Source organism: Bactrocera oleae, chromosome 6, assembly GCF_042242935.1.
Source record: "Bactrocera oleae isolate idBacOlea1 chromosome 6, idBacOlea1, whole genome shotgun sequence".
Taxonomy (NCBI): Eukaryota; Metazoa; Arthropoda; class Insecta; order Diptera; family Tephritidae; genus Bactrocera; species Bactrocera oleae.
The window spans coordinates 22,920,578-22,937,428 of NC_091540.1; positions in this window are offsets into that span (position 1 = coordinate 22,920,578).

Here is a 16,851-nt window from a genome sequence, read left to right on the forward strand (position 1 = left end):
ACTTCCGAAAAGTAACAAATTTGCTGAAATTCATCAATTTACCAATGTGCGCCAAATGTAGATTTTAAGGTTACTGCCATTTCACCATGTTCATACAACCAGGGCATTTCGGAAAAATTTCTCGTTCATAGAATTTGGTTCAAAGTCCATTTTGCTGATAGTTGTCTACATTTTACTTCCGAAAAGTAACAAATTTGCTGAAATTCATCAATTTACCAATTTGCGCCAAATTTAGATTTTCAGGTTACTGGCATTTTACCATGTTCATACAACCAGTGCATTTCGGATAAATTACTCGTTCATATAATTTGGTTCAAAGTCCATTTTGCTGATAGTTGTGTACATTTTACTTCCGAAAAGTAACAAATTTGCTGAAATGCATCAATTTACCAATTTGCGCCAAATGTAGATTTTAAGGTTACTGCCGTTTTACCATGTTCATCCAACCAGTGCATTTCGGATAAATTACTCGTTCATAGAATTTGGTTCAAAGTCCATTTTGCTAATAGTTGGGTACATTTTACTTCCGATGGGCAACACATTTGCTGAAATTCATCAATTTACCAATTTGCGCCAAATGTAGATTTTAAGGTTACTGCCGTTTTACCATGTTCATACAACCAGTGCATTTCGGATAAATTTCTCGTTCATAGGATTTCGTTCAAAGTCCATTTTGCTGATAGTAGTGTACATTTTATTTCCGAAAAGTAACAAATTTGCTGAAATTCAGCAATTTACCATTTGCGCCAAATGTAGATTTTAAGGTTACTGCCATTTCACCATGTTCATACAACCAGGGCATTTCGGAAAAATTACTCGTTCATAGAATTTCGTTCGAATTCCATTTTGCTGATAGTTGTGTACATTTTACCTCCGAAAAGTAACGAATTTGCTGAAATGCATCAATTTGCGCCAAATTTAGATTTTAAGGTTACTGCCGTTTTACCATGTTCATACAACCAGTGCATTTCGGATAAATTACTCGTTCATATAATTTGGTTCAAAGTCCATTTTGCTGATAGTTGTGTACATTTTACTTCCGAAAATTAACAAATTTGCTGAAATTCAGCAATTTACCAATTTGCGCCAAATTTAGATTTTAAGGTTACTGCCGTTTTACCATGTTCATCCAACCAGTGCATTTCGGATAAATTACTCGTTCATAGAATTTGGTTCAAAGTCCATTTTGCTGATAGTTGTTTACAGTTTACTTCCGAAAGGTAACACATTTGCTGAAATTCAGCAATTTACCAATTTGCGCCAAATGTAGATTTTAAGGTTACTGCCATTTCACCATGTTCATACAACCAGGGCATTTCGGAAAAATTACTCGTTCATAGAATTTGGTTCAAATTCCATTTTGCTGATAGTTGTGTACATTTTACCTCCGAAAAGTAACGAATTTGCTGAAATGCATCAATTTGCGCCAAATTTAGATTTTAAGGTTACTGCCGTTTTACCATGTTCATACAACCAGTGCATTTCGGATAAATTACTCGTTCATAAAGTTTGGTTCAAAGTCCATTTTGCTGATAGTTGTGTACATTTTACTTCCGAAAATTAACAAATTTGCTGAAATGCATCAATTTACCAATTTGCGCCAAATGTAGATTTTAAGGTTAGTGCCGTTTTATCATGTTCATCCAACCAGTGCATTTCGGATAAATTTCTCGTTCATAGAATTTGGTTCAAAGTCCATTTTGCTAATAGTTGTGTACATTTTACTTCCGATGGGTAACACATTTGCTGAAATTCATCAATTTACCAATTTGCGCCAAATTTAGATTTTCAGGTTACTGGCATTTTACCATGTTCATACAACCAGTGCATTTCGGATAAATTACTCGTTCATATAATTTGGTTAAAAGTCCATTTTGCTGATAGTTGTGTACATTTTACTTCCGATGGGTAACAAATTTGCTGAAATGCATCAATTTACCAATTTGCGCCAAATGTAGATTTTAAGGTTAGTGCCCTTTTATCATGTTCATACAACCAGTGCATTTCGGATAAATTACTCGTTCATAATGTTTGGTTCAAAGTGCATTTTGCTGATAGTTGTGTACATTTTACTTCCGAAAATTAACAAATTTGCTGAAATGCATCAATTTACCAATTTGCGCCAAATGTAGATTTTAAGGTTACTGCCGTTTTACCATGTTCATACAACCAGTGCATTTCGGATAAATTTCTCGTTCATAGGATTTCGTTCAAAGTCCATTTTGCTGATAGTTGTGTACATTTTACTTCCGAAAAGTAACAAATTTGCTGAAATTCAGCAATTTACCAATTTGCGCCAAATTTAGATTTTCAAAATTACTGGCATTTTACCATGTTCATACTACCAGTGTATTTCGGATAAATTACTCGTTCATAGAATTTGGTTCAAAGTCCATTTTGCTGATAGTTGTGTACATTTTACTTCCGAAAGGTAACACATTTGCTGAAATTCAGCAATTTACCAATTTGCGCCAAATTTAGATTTTCAGGTTACTGGCATTTTACCATGTTCATACAACCAGTGCATTTCGGATAAATTACTCGTTCATATAATTTGGTTAAAAGTCCATTTTGCTGATAGTTGTGTACATTTTACTTCCGAAAAGTAACAAATTTGCTGAAATGCATCAATTTACCAATTTGCGCCAAATTTAGATTTTAAGGTTACTGCCGTTTCACCATGTTCATACTACCAGTGTATTCCGGATAAATTTCTCGTTCATAGAATTTTGTTCAAAGTCCATTTTGCTGATAGTTGTGTACAATTTACTTCCGAAAGGTAACACATTTGCCATTTTCATCCAACCAGTGCATTTCGGAAAAATTACTCGTTCATATAATTTGGTTCAAAGTCCATTTTGCTGATAGTTGTGTACATTTTACTTCCGATGGGTAACACATTTGCTGAAATTCATCAATTTACCAATTTGCGCCAAATGTAGATTTTAAGGTAACTGCCATTTCACCATGTTCATACTACCAGTGTATTCCGGATAAATTTCTCGTTCATAGAATTTTGTTCAAAGTCCATTTTGCTGATAGTTGTGTACAATTTACTTCCGAAAGGTAACACATTTGCTGAAATTCATCAATTTACCAATTTGCGCCACATTTAGATTTTAAGGTTACTGCCGTTTTACCATGTTTATCCAACCAGTGCATTTCGGAAAAATTACTCGTTCATAGAATTTCGTTCAAAGTCCATTTTGCTAATAGTTGTGTACTTTCTACTTCCAAAAGGTAACACATTTGCTGAAATTCAGCAATTTACTAATTTGCGCCAAATTTAGATTTTCAGGTTACTGCCATTTTACCATGTTCATACAACCAGTGCATTTCGGATAAATTACTCGTTCATATAATTTGGTTCAAAGTCCATTTTGCTTATAGTTGTCTACATTTTACTTCCGAAAGTAACACATTTGCTGAAATTCATCAATTTACCAATATGCGCCAAATGTAGATTTTAAGGTTACTTCCGTTTTACCATGTTCATCCAACCAGTGCATTTCGGAAAAATTACTCGTTCATAGAATTTCGTTCAAAGTCCATTTTGCTAATAGTTGTGTACTTTTTACTTCCAAAAAGTAAAACATTTGCTGAAATTCAGCAATTTACCAATTTGCGCCAAATTTAGATTTTAAGGTTACTGGCATTTTACCATGTTCATACAACCAGGGCATTTCGGATAAATTTCTCGTTCATAGAATTTGGTTCAAAGTCCATTTTGCTGATAGTTGTCTACATTTTACTTCCGAAAAGTATCAAATTTGCTGAAATTCATCAATTTACCAATTTGCGCCAAATGTAGATTTTAAGGTTACTGCCATTTCACCATGTTCATACAACCAGGGCATTTCGGATAAATTTCTCGTTCATAGAATTTGGTTCAAAGTCCATTTTGCTGATAGTTGTCTACATTTTACTTCCGAAAAGTAACAAATTTGCTGAAATTCATCAATTGACCATTTTGCGCCAAATGTAGATTTTAAGGTTACTGCCATTACACCATGTTCATACAACCAGGGCATTTCGGATAAATTACTCGTTCATAGAATTTGGTTCAAAGTCCATTTTGCTGATAGTTGTTTACAGTTTACTTCCGAAAGGTAACACATTTGCCGAAATTCAGCAATTTACCAATTTGCGCCAAATTTAGATTTTCAGGTTACTGGCATTTTACCATGTTCATACAACCAGTGCATTTCGGATAAATTACTCGTTCATATAATTTGGTTCAAAGTCCATTTTGCTGATAGTTGTGTACATTTTACTTCCGAAAATTAACAAATTTGCTGAAATGCATCACTTTACCAATTTGCGCCAAATGTAGATTTTAAGGTTAGTGCCGTTTTACCATGTTCATACAACCAGTGCATTTCGGATAAATTACTCGTTCATATAATTTGGTTCAAAGTCCATTTTGCTGATAGTTGTGTACATTTTACTTCCGAAAATTAACAAATTTGCTGAAATTCAGCAATTTACCAATTTGCGCCAAATTTAGATTTTCAGGTTACTGGCATTTTACCATGTTCATACTACCAGTGTATTTCGGATAAATTACTCGTTCATAGAATTTGGTTCAAAGTCCATTTTGCTGATAGTTGTGTACATTTTACTTCCGAAAGGTAACACATTTGCTGAAATTCAGCAATTTACCAATTTGCGCCAAATTTAGATTTTCAGGTTACTGGCATTTTACCATGTTCATACAACCAGTGCATTTCGGATAAATTACTCGTTCATATAATTTGGTTAAAAGTCCATTTTGCTGATAGTTGTGTACATTTTACTTCCGAAAAGTAACAAATTTGCTGAAATGCATCAATTTACCAATTTGCGCCAAATTTAGATTTTAAGGTTACTGCCGTTTTTCCATGTTCATCCAACCAGTGCATTTCGGAAAAATTACTCGTTCATATAATTTGGTTCAAAGTCCATTTTGCTGATAGTTGTGTACATTTTACTTCCGATGGGTAACACATTTGCTGAAATTCATCGATTTACCAATTTGCGCCAAATGTAGATTTTAAGGTTACTGCCATTTCACGATGTTCATACTACCAGTGTATTCCGGATAAATTTCTCGTTCATAGAATTTTGTTCAAAGTCCATTTTGCTGATAGTTGTGTACAATTTACTTCCGAAAGGTAACACATTTGCTGAAATTCATCAATTTACCAATTTGCGCCACATTTAGATTTTAAGGTTACTGCCGTTTCACCATGTTCATACTACCAGTGTATTCCGGATAAATTTCTCGTTCATAGAATTTTGTTCAAAGTCCATTTTGCTGATAGTTGTGTACAATTTACTTCCGAAAGGTAACACATTTGCCATTTTCATCCAACCAGTGCATTTCGGAAAAATTACTCGTTCATATAATTTGGTTCAAAGTCCATTTTGCTGATAGTTGTGTACATTTTACTTCCGATGGGTAACACATTTGCTGAAATTCATCAATTTACCAATTTGCGCCAAATGTAGATTTTAAGGTAACTGCCATTTCACCATGTTCATACTACCAGTGTATTCCGGATAAATTTCTCGTTCATAGAATTTTGTTCAAAGTCCATTTTGCTGATAGTTGTGTACAATTTACTTCCGAAAGGTAACACATTTGCTGAAATTCATCAATTTACCAATTTGCGCCACATTTAGATTTTAAGGTTACTGCCGTTTTACCATGTTTATCCAACCAGTGCATTTCGGAAAAATTACTCGTTCATAGAATTTCGTTCAAAGTCCATTTTGCTAATAGTTGTGTACTTTCTACTTCCAAAAGGTAACACATTTGCTGAAATTCAGCAATTTACTAATTTGCGCCAAATTTAGATTTTCAGGTTACTGCCATTTTACCATGTTCATACAACCAGTGCATTTCGGAAAAATTACTCGTTCATAGAATTTCGTTCAAAGTCCATTTTGCTAATAGTTGTGTACTTTTTACCTCCAAAAAGTAAAACATTTGCTGAAATTCAGCAATTTACCAATTTGCGCCAAATTTAGATTTTAAGGTTACTGGCATTTTACCATGTTCATACAACCAGGGCATTTCGGATAAATTTCTCGTTCATAGAATTTGGTTCAAAGTCCATTTTGCTGATAGTTGTCTACATTTTACTTCCGAAAAGTATCAAATTTGCTGAAATTCATCAATTTACCAATTTGCGCCAAATGTAGATTTTAAGGTTACTGCCATTTCACCATGTTCATACAACCAGGGCATTTCGGATAAATTTCTCGTTCATAGAATTTGGTTCAAAGTCCATTTTGCTGATAGTTGTCTACATTTTACTTCCGAAAAGTAACAAATTTGCTGAAATTCATCAATTGACCATTTTGCGCCAAATGTAGATTTTAAGGTTACTGCCATTACACCATGTTCATACAACCAGGGCATTTCGGATAAATTACTCGTTCATAGAATTTGGTTCAAAGTCCATTTTGCTGATAGTTGCTTACAGTTTACTTCCGAAAGGTAACACATTTGCCGAAATTCAGCAATTTACCAATTTGCGCCAAATTTAGATTTTCAGGTTACTGGCATTTTACCATGTTCATACAACCAGTGCATTTCGGATAAATTACTCGTTCATATAATTTGGTTCAAAGTCCATTTTGCAGATAGTTGTGTACATTTTACTTCCGAAAATTAACAAATTTGCTGAAATGCATCAATTTACCAATTTGCGCCAAATGTAGATTTTAAGGTTAGTGCCGTTTTACCATGTTCATACAACCAGTGCATTTCGGATAAATTACTCGTTCATATAATTTGGTTCAAAGTCCATTTTGCTGATAGTTGTGTACATTTTACTTCCGAAAATTAACAAATTTGCTGAAATTCAGCAATTTACCAATTTGCGCCAAATTTAGATTTTCAGGTTACTGGCATTTTACCATGTTCATACTACCAGTGTATTTCGGATAAATTACTCGTTCATAGAATTTGGTTCAAAGTCCATTTTGCTGATAGTTGTGTACATTTTACTTCCGAAAGGTAACACATTTGCTGAAATTCAGCAATTTACCAATTTGCGCCAAATTTAGATTTTCAGGTTACTGGCATTTTACCATGTTCATACAACCAGTGCATTTCGGATAAATTACTCGTTCATATAATTTGGTTAAAAGTCCATTTTGCTGATAGTTGTGTACATTTTACTTCCGAAAAGTAACAAATTTGCTGAAATGCATCAATTTACCAATTTGCGCCAAATTTAGATTTTAAGGTTACTGCCGTTTTTCCATGTTCATCCAACCAGTGCATTTCGGAAAAATTACTCGTTCATATAATTTGGTTCAAAGTCCATTTTGCTGATAGTTGTGTACATTTTACTTCCGATGGGTAACACATTTGCTGAAATTCATCGATTTACCAATTTGCGCCAAATGTAGATTTTAAGGTTACTGCCATTTCACGATGTTCATACTACCAGTGTATTCCGGATAAATTTCTCGTTCATAGAATTTTGTTCAAAGTCCATTTTGCTGATAGTTGTGTACAATTTACTTCCGAAAGGTAACACATTTGCTGAAATTCATCAATTTACCAATTTGCGCCACATTTAGATTTTAAGGTTACTGCCGTTTTACCATGTTTATCCAACCAGTGCATTTCGGAAAAATTACTCGTTCATAGAATTTCGTTCAAAGTCCATTTTGCTAATAGTTGTGTACTTTTTACTTCCAAAAGGTAACACATTTGCTGAAATTCAGCAATTTACTAATTTGCGCCAAATTTAGATTTTCAGGTTACTGCCGTTTTACCATGTTCATGCAACCAGTGCATTTCGGAAAAATTACTGGTTCATATATTTTGGTTCAAAGTCCATTTTGCTGATAGTTGTGTACATTTTACTTCCGATGGGTAACACATTTGCTGAAATTCATCAATTTACCAATTTGCGCCAAATGTAGATTTTAAGGTTACTGCCGTTTTACCATGTTCATACAACCAGTGCAGTTCGGATAAATTTCTCGTTCATAGAATTTGGTTCAAAGTCCATTTTGCTGATAGTTGTGTACATTTTACTTCCGAAAGGTAACACATTTGCTGAAATTCAGCAATTTACCAATTTGCGCCAAATTTAGATTTTCAGGTTACTGGCATTTTACCATGTTCATACAACCAGTGCATTTCGGAAAAATTACTCGTTCATATAATTTGGTTCAAAGTCCGTTTTGCTTATAGTTGTCTACATTTTACTTCCGAAAGGTAACAAATTTGATGAAATTCATCAAGTTACCAATTTGCGCCAAATGTAGATTTTAAGGTTACTGCCGTTTTACCATGTTCATCCAACCAGTGCATTTCGGAAAAATTACTCGTTCATAGAATTTCGTTCAAAGTCCATTTTGCTAATAGTTGTGTACTTTTTACTTACAAAAGGTAACACATTTGCTGAAACTCAGCAATTTACCAATTTGCGCCAAATTTAGATTTTCAGGTTACTGGCATTTTACCATGTTCATACAACCAGTGCAGTTCGGATAAATTACTCGTTCATATAATTTGGTTCAAAGTCCATTTTGCTGATAGTTGTGTACATTTTACTTCCGAAAAGTAACAAATTTGCTGAAATTCAGCAATTTACCAATTTGCGCCAAATTTAGATTTTCAGGTTACTGGCATTTTACCATGTTCATACTACCAGTGTATTTCGGATAAATTACTCGTTCATAGAATTTGGTTCAAAGTCCATTTTGCTGATAGTTGTGTACATTTTACTTCCGATGGGTAACACATTTGCTGAAATGCATCAATTTACCAATTTGCGCCAAATTTAGATTTTAAGGTTTCTGCCGTTTTACCATGTTCATCCAACCAGTGCATTTCGGTAAAATTACATATAATTTGGTTCAAAGTCCATTTTGCTGATAGTTGTGTACAATTTACTTCCGAAAGGTAACACATTTGCAGAAATTCATCATTTTACCAATTTGCGCCACATTTAGATTTTAAGGTTACTGCCGTTTTACCATGTTTATCCAACCAGTGCATTTCGGAAAAATTACTCGTTCATAGAATTTCGTTCAAAGTCCATTTTGCTAATAGTTGTGTACTTTTTACTTCCAAAAGGTAACACATTTGCTGAAATTCAGCAATTTACTAATTTGCGCCAAATTTAGATTTTCAGGTTACTGGCATTTTACCATGTTCATACAACCAGGGCATTTCGAAAAAATTTCTCGTTCATAGAATTTGGTTCAAAGTCCATTTTGCTGATAGTTGTCTACATTTTACTTCCGAAAAGTAACAAATTTGCTGAAATTCATCAATTTACCAATTTGCGCCAAATGTAGATTTTAAGGTTACTGCCATTTCACCATGTTCATACAACCAGGGCATTTCGGATAAATTTCTCGTTCATAGAATTTGGTTCAAAGTCCATTTTGCTGATAGTTGTCTACATTTTACTTCCAAAAAGTAACAAATTTGCTGAAATTCATCAATTTACCAATTTGCGCCAAATGTAGATTTTAAGGTTACTGCCATTTCACCATGTTCATACAACCAGGGCATTTCGGAAAAATTACTCGTTCATAGAATTTCGTTCAAATTCCATTTTGCTGATAGTTGTGTACATTTTACTTCCGAAAAGTAACGAATTTGCTGAAATGCATCAATTTGCGCCAAATTTAGATTTTAAGGTTACTGCCGTTTTACCATGTTCATCCAACCAGTGCATTTCGGAAAAATTACTCGTTCATAGAATTTTGTTCGAAGTCCATTTTGCTGATAGTTGTGTACAATTTACTTCCGAAAGGTAAGACATTTGCTGAAATTCAGCAATTTACTAATTTGCGCCAAATTTAGATTTTCAGGTTACTGGCATTTTACCATGTTCATACAACCAGGGCATTTCGAAAAAATTTCTCGTTCATAGAATTTGGTTCAAAGTCCATTTTGCTGATAGTTGTCTACATTTTACTTCCGAAAAGTAACAAATTTGCTGAAATTCATCAATTTACCAATTTGCGCCAAATGTAGATTTTAAGGTTACTGCCATTTCACCATGTTCATACAACCAGGGCATTTCGGATAAATTTCTCGTTCATAGAATTTGGTTCAAAGTCCATTTTGCTGATAGTTGTCTACATTTTACTTCCAAAAAGTAACAAATTTGCTGAAATTCATCAATTTACCAATTTGCGCCAAATGTAGATTTTAAGGTTACTGCCATTTCACCATGTTCATACAACCAGGGCATTTCGGAAAAATTACTCGTTCATAGAATTTCGTTCAAATTCCATTTTGCTGATAGTTGTGTACATTTTACTTCCGATGGGTAACACATTTGCTGAAATGCATCAATTTACCAATTTGCGCCAAATTTAGATTTTAAGGTTTCTGCCGTTTTACCATGTTCATCCAACCAGTGCATTTCGGTAAAATTACATATAATTTGGTTCAAAGTCCATTTTGCTGATAGTTGTGTACAATTTACTTCCGAAAGGTAACACATTTGCAGAAATTCATCATTTTACCAATTTGCGCCACATTTAGATTTTAAGGTTACTGCCGTTTTACCATGTTTATCCAACCAGTGCATTTCGGAAAAATTACTCGTTCATAGAATTTCGTTCAAAGTCCATTTTGCTAATAGTTGTGTACTTTTTACTTCCAAAAGGTAACACATTTGCTGAAATTCAGCAATTTACTAATTTGCGCCAAATTTAGATTTTCAGGTTACTGGCATTTTACCATGTTCATACAACCAGGGCATTTCGAAAAAATTTCTCGTTCATAGAATTTGGTTCAAAGTCCATTTTGCTGATAGTTGTCTACATTTTACTTCCGAAAAGTAACAAATTTGCTGAAATTCATCAATTTACCAATTTGCGCCAAATGTAGATTTTAAGGTTACTGCCATTTCACCATGTTCATACAACCAGGGCATTTCGGATAAATTTCTCGTTCATAGAATTTGGTTCAAAGTCCATTTTGCTGATAGTTGTCTACATTTTACTTCCAAAAAGTAACAAATTTGCTGAAATTCATCAATTTACCAATTTGCGCCAAATGTAGATTTTAAGGTTACTGCCATTTCACCATGTTCATACAACCAGGGCATTTCGGAAAAATTACTCGTTCATAGAATTTCGTTCAAATTCCATTTTGCTGATAGTTGTGTACATTTTACTTCCGAAAAGTAACGAATTTGCTGAAATGCATCAATTTGCGCCAAATTTAGATTTTAAGGTTACTGCCGTTTTACCATGTTCATCCAACCAGTGCATTTCGGAAAAATTACTCGTTCATAGAATTTTGTTCGAAGTCCATTTTGCTGATAGTTGTGTACAATTTACTTCCGAAAGGTAAGACATTTGCTGAAATTCAGCAATTTACTAATTTGCGCCAAATTTAGATTTTCAGGTTACTGGCATTTTACCATGTTCATACAACCAGGGCATTTCGAAAAAATTTCTCGTTCATAGAATTTGGTTCAAAGTCCATTTTGCTGATAGTTGTCTACATTTTACTTCCGAAAAGTAACAAATTTGCTGAAATTCATCAATTTACCAATTTGCGCCAAATGTAGATTTTAAGGTTACTGCCATTTCACCATGTTCATACAACCAGGGCATTTCGGATAAATTTCTCGTTCATAGAATTTGGTTCAAAGTCCATTTTGCTGATAGTTGTCTACATTTTACTTCCAAAAAGTAACAAATTTGCTGAAATTCATCAATTTACCAATTTGCGCCAAATGTAGATTTTAAGGTTACTGCCATTTCACCATGTTCATACAACCAGGGCATTTCGGAAAAATTACTCGTTCATAGAATTTCGTTCAAATTCCATTTTGCTGATAGTTGTGTACATTTTACTTCCGAAAAGTAACGAATTTGCTGAAATGCATCAATTTGCGCCAAATTTAGATTTTAAGGTTACTGCCGTTTTACCATGTTCATCCAACCAGTGCATTTCGGATAAATTACTCGTTCATAGAATTTGGTTCAAAGTCCATTTTGCTGATAGTTGTTTACAGTTTACTTCCGAAAGGTAACACATTTGCTGAAATTCAGCAATTTACCAATTTGCGCCAAATTTAGATTTTCAGGTTACTGCCGTTTTACCATGTTCATACAACCAGTGCAGTTCGGATAAATTTCTCGTTCATAGAATTTGGTTCAAAGTCCATTTTGCTGATAGTTGTGTACATTTTACTTCCGAAAGGTAACACATTTGCTGAAATTCAGCAATTTACCAATTTGCGCCAAATTTAGATTTTCAGGTTACTGGCATTTTACCATGTTCATACAACCAGTGCATTTCGGAAAAATTACTCGTTCATATAATTTGGTTCAAAGTCCGTTTTGCTTATAGTTGTCTACATTTTACTTCCGAAAGGTAACAAATTTGATGAAATTCATCAAGTTACCAATTTTCGCCAAATGTAGATTTTAAGGTTACTGCCGTTTTACCATGTTCATCCAACCAGTGCATTTCGGAAAAATTACCCGTTCATAGAATTTCATTCAAAGTCCATTTTGCTGATAGTTGTGCACATTTTACTTCCGAAAAGTAACAAATTTGCTGAATTCATCAATTTACCAATTGGCGCCAAATGTAGATTTTAAGGTTACTGCCATTTCAACATGTTCATATTACCAGTGTATTTCGGATAACTTTCTCGTTCATAGAATTTGGTTCAAAGTCCATTTTGCTGATAGGTGTGTACATTTTACTTCCGAAAGGTAACACATTTGCTGAAATTCAGCAATTTACCAATTTGCGCCAAATTTAGATTTTCAGGTTACTGGCATTTTACCATGTTCATACAACGAGTGCATTTCGGATAATTTACTCGTTCATATAATTTGGTTCAAAGTCCATTTTGCTGATAGTTGTGTACATTTTACTTCCGAAAGGTAACAAATTTGATGAAATTCATCAAGTTACCAATTTGCGCCAAATGTAGATTTTAAGGTTACTGCCGTTTTACCATGTTCATCCAACCAGTGCATTTCGGAAAAATTACTCGTTCATAGAATTTCGTTCAAAGTCCATTTTGCTAATAGTTGTGTACTTTTTACTTACAAAAGGTAACACATTTGCTGAAACTCAGCAATTTACCAATTTGCGCCAATTTTAGATTTTAAGGTTACTGCCGTTTCACCATGTTCATACTACCAGTGTATTTCGGATAAATTTCTCGTTCATATAATTTGGTTCAAAGTCCATTTTGCTGATAGTTGTGTACATTTTACTTCCGAAAAGTAACAAATTTGCTGAAATTCAGCAATTTACCAATTTGCGCCAAATTTAGATTTTCAGGTTACTGGCATTTTACCATGTTCATACTACCAGTGTATTTCGGATAAATTACTCGTTCATAGAATTTGGTTCAAAGTCCATTTTGCTGATAGTTGTGTACATTTTACTTCCGAAAGGTAACACATTTGCTGAAATTCAGCAATTTACCAATTTGCGCCAAATTTAGATTTTCCGGTTACTGGCATTTTACCATGTTCATACAACCAGTGCATTTCGGATAAATTACTCGTTCATATAATTTGGTTCAAAGTCCATTTTGCTGATAGTTGTGTACATTTTATTTCCGAAAAGTAACAAATTTGCTGAAATGCATCAATTTACCAATTTGCGCCAAATTTAGATTTTAAGGTTACTGCCGTTTTACCATGTTCATCCAACCAGTGCATTTCGGAAAAATTACTCGTTCATAGAATTTTGTTCGAAGTACATTTTGCTGATAGTTGTGTACAATTTACTTCCGAAAGGTAACACATTTGCTGAAATTCATCAATTTACCAATTTGCGCCACATTTAGATTTTAAGGTTACTGCCGTTTACCATGTTTATCCAACCAGTGCATTTCGGAAAAATTACTCGTTCATAGAATTTCGTTCAAAGTCCATTTTGCTAATAGTTGTGTACTTTTTACTTCCAAAAGGTAACACATTTGCTGAAATTCAGCAATTTACTAATTTGCGCCAAATTTAGATTTTCAGGTTACTGGCATTTTACCATGTTCATACAACCAGGGCATTTCGAAAAAATTTCTCGTTCATAGAATTTGGTTCAAAGTCCATTTTGCTGATAGTTGTCTACATTTTACTTCCGAAAAGTAACAAATTTGCTGAAATTCATCAATTTACCAATTTGCGCCAAATGTAGATTTTAAGGTTACTGCCATTTCACCATGTTCATACAACCAGGGCATTTCGGATAAATTTCTCGTTCATAGAATTTGGTTCAAAGTCCATTTTGCTGATAGTTGTCTACATTTTACTTCCGAAAAGTAACAAATTTGCTGAAATTCATCAATTTACCAATTTGCGCCAAATGTAGATTTTAAGGTTACTGCCATTTCACCATGTTCATACAACCAGGGCATTTCGGAAAAATTACTCGTTCATAGAATTTCGTTCAAATTCCATTTTGCTGATAGTTGTGTACATTTTACTTCCGAAAAGTAACGAATTTGCTGAAATGCATCAATTTGCGCCAAATTTAGATTTTAAGGTTACTGCCGTTTTACCATGTTCATCCAACCAGTGCATTTCGGATAAATTACTCGTTCATAGAATTTGGTTCAAAGTCCATTTTGCTGATAGTTGTTTACAGTTTACTTCCGAAAGGTAACACATTTGCTGAAATTCAGCAATTTACCAATTTGCGCCAAATTTAGATTTTCAGGTTACTGCCGTTTTACCATGTTCATCCAACCAGTGCATTTCGGATAAATTACTCGTTCATAAAATTTGGTTCAAAGTCCATTTTGCTGATAGTTGTGTACATTTTACTTCCGAAAAGTAACAAATTTGCTGAAAAGCATCAATTTACCAATTTGCGCCAAATGTAGATTTTAAGGTTACTGCCGTTTTACCATGTTCATCCAACCAGTGCATTTCGGATAAATTACTCGTTCATAGAATTTGGTTCAAAGTCCATTTTGCTAATAGTTGGGTACATTTTACTTCCGATGGGCAACACATTTGCTGAAATTCATCAATTTACCAATTTGCGCCAAATGTAGATTTTAAGGTTACTGCCGTTTTACCATGTTCATACAACCAGTGCATTTCGGATAAATTTCTCGTTCATAGGATTTCGTTCAAAGTCCATTTTGCTGATAGTTGTGTACATTTTACCTCCGAAAAGTAACGAATTTGCTGAAATGCATCAATTTGCGCCAAATTTAGATTTTAAGGTTACTGCCGTTTTACCATGTTCATCCAACCAGTGCATTTCGGATAAATTACTCGTTCATAGAATTTGGTTCAAAGTCCATTTTGCTGATAGTTGTTTACAGTTTACTTCCGAAAGGTAACACATTTGCTGAAATTCAGCAATTTACCAATTTGCGCCAAATTTAGATTTTCAGGTTACTGCCATTTCACCATGTTCATACAACCAGGGCATTTCGGAAAAATTACTCGTTCATAGAATTTGGTTCAAAGTCCATTTTGCTGATAGTTGTGTACATTTTACTTCCGAAAGGTAACACATTTGCTGAAATTCAGCAATTTACCAATTTGCGCCAAATTTAGATTTTCAGGTTACTGGCATTTTACCATGTTCATACAACCAGTGCATTTCGGATAAATTACTCGTTCATATAATTTGGTTAAAAGTCCATTTTGCTGATAGTTGTGTACATTTTACTTCCGAAAAGTAACAAATTTGCTGAAATGCATCAATTTACCAATTTGCGCCAAATTTAGATTTTAAGGTTACTGCCGTTTTACCATGTTCATCCAACCAGTGCATTTCGGAAAAATTACTCGTTCATATAATTTGGTTCAAAGTCCATTTTGCTGATAGTTGTGTACATTTTACTTCCGATGGGTAACACATTTGCTGAAATTCATCAATTTACCAATTTGCGCCAAATGTAGATTTTAAGGTTACTGCCATTTCACCATGTTCATACTACCAGTGTATTCCGGATAAATTTCTCGTTCATAGAATTTTGTTCAAAATCCATTTTGCTGATAGTTGTGTACAATTTACTTCCGAAAGGTAACACATTTGCTGAAATTCATCAATTTACCAATTTGCGCCACATTTAGATTTTAAGGTTACTGCCGTTTTACCATGTTTATCCAACCAGTGCATTTCGGAAAAATTACTCGTTCATAGAATTTCGTTCAAAGTCCATTTTGCTAATAGTTGTGTACTTTTTACTTCCAAAAGGTCACACATTTGCTGAAATTCAGCAATTTACTAATTTGCGCCAAATTTAGATTTTCAGGTTACTGCCATTTTACCATGTTCATACAACCAGTGCATTTCGGATAAATTACTCGTTCATATAATTTGGTTCAAAGTCCATTTTGCTTATAGTTGTCTACATTTTACTTCCGAAAGTAACACATTTGCTGAAATTCATCAATTTACCAATATGCGCCAAATGTAGATTTTAAGGTTACTTCCGTTTTACCATGTTCATCCAACCAGTGCATTTCTGAAAAATTACTCGTTCATAGAATTTCGTTCAAAGTCCATTTTGCTAATAGTTGTGTACTTTTTACTTCCAGAAAGTAAAACATTTGCTGAAATTCAGCAATTTACCAATTTGCGCCAAATTTAGATTTTAAGGTTACTGGTATTTTACCATGTTCATACAACCAGGGCATTTCGGATAAATTTCTCGTTCATAGAATTTGGTTCAAAGTCCATTTTGCTGATAGTTGTCTACATTTTACTTCCGAAAAGTAACAAATTTGCTGAAATTCATCAATTTACCAATTTGCGCCAAATGTAGATTTTAAGGTTACTGCCATTTCACCATGTTCATACAACCAGGGCATTTCGGATAAATTTCTCGTTCATAGAATTTGGTTCAAAGTCCATTTTGCTGATAGTTGTCT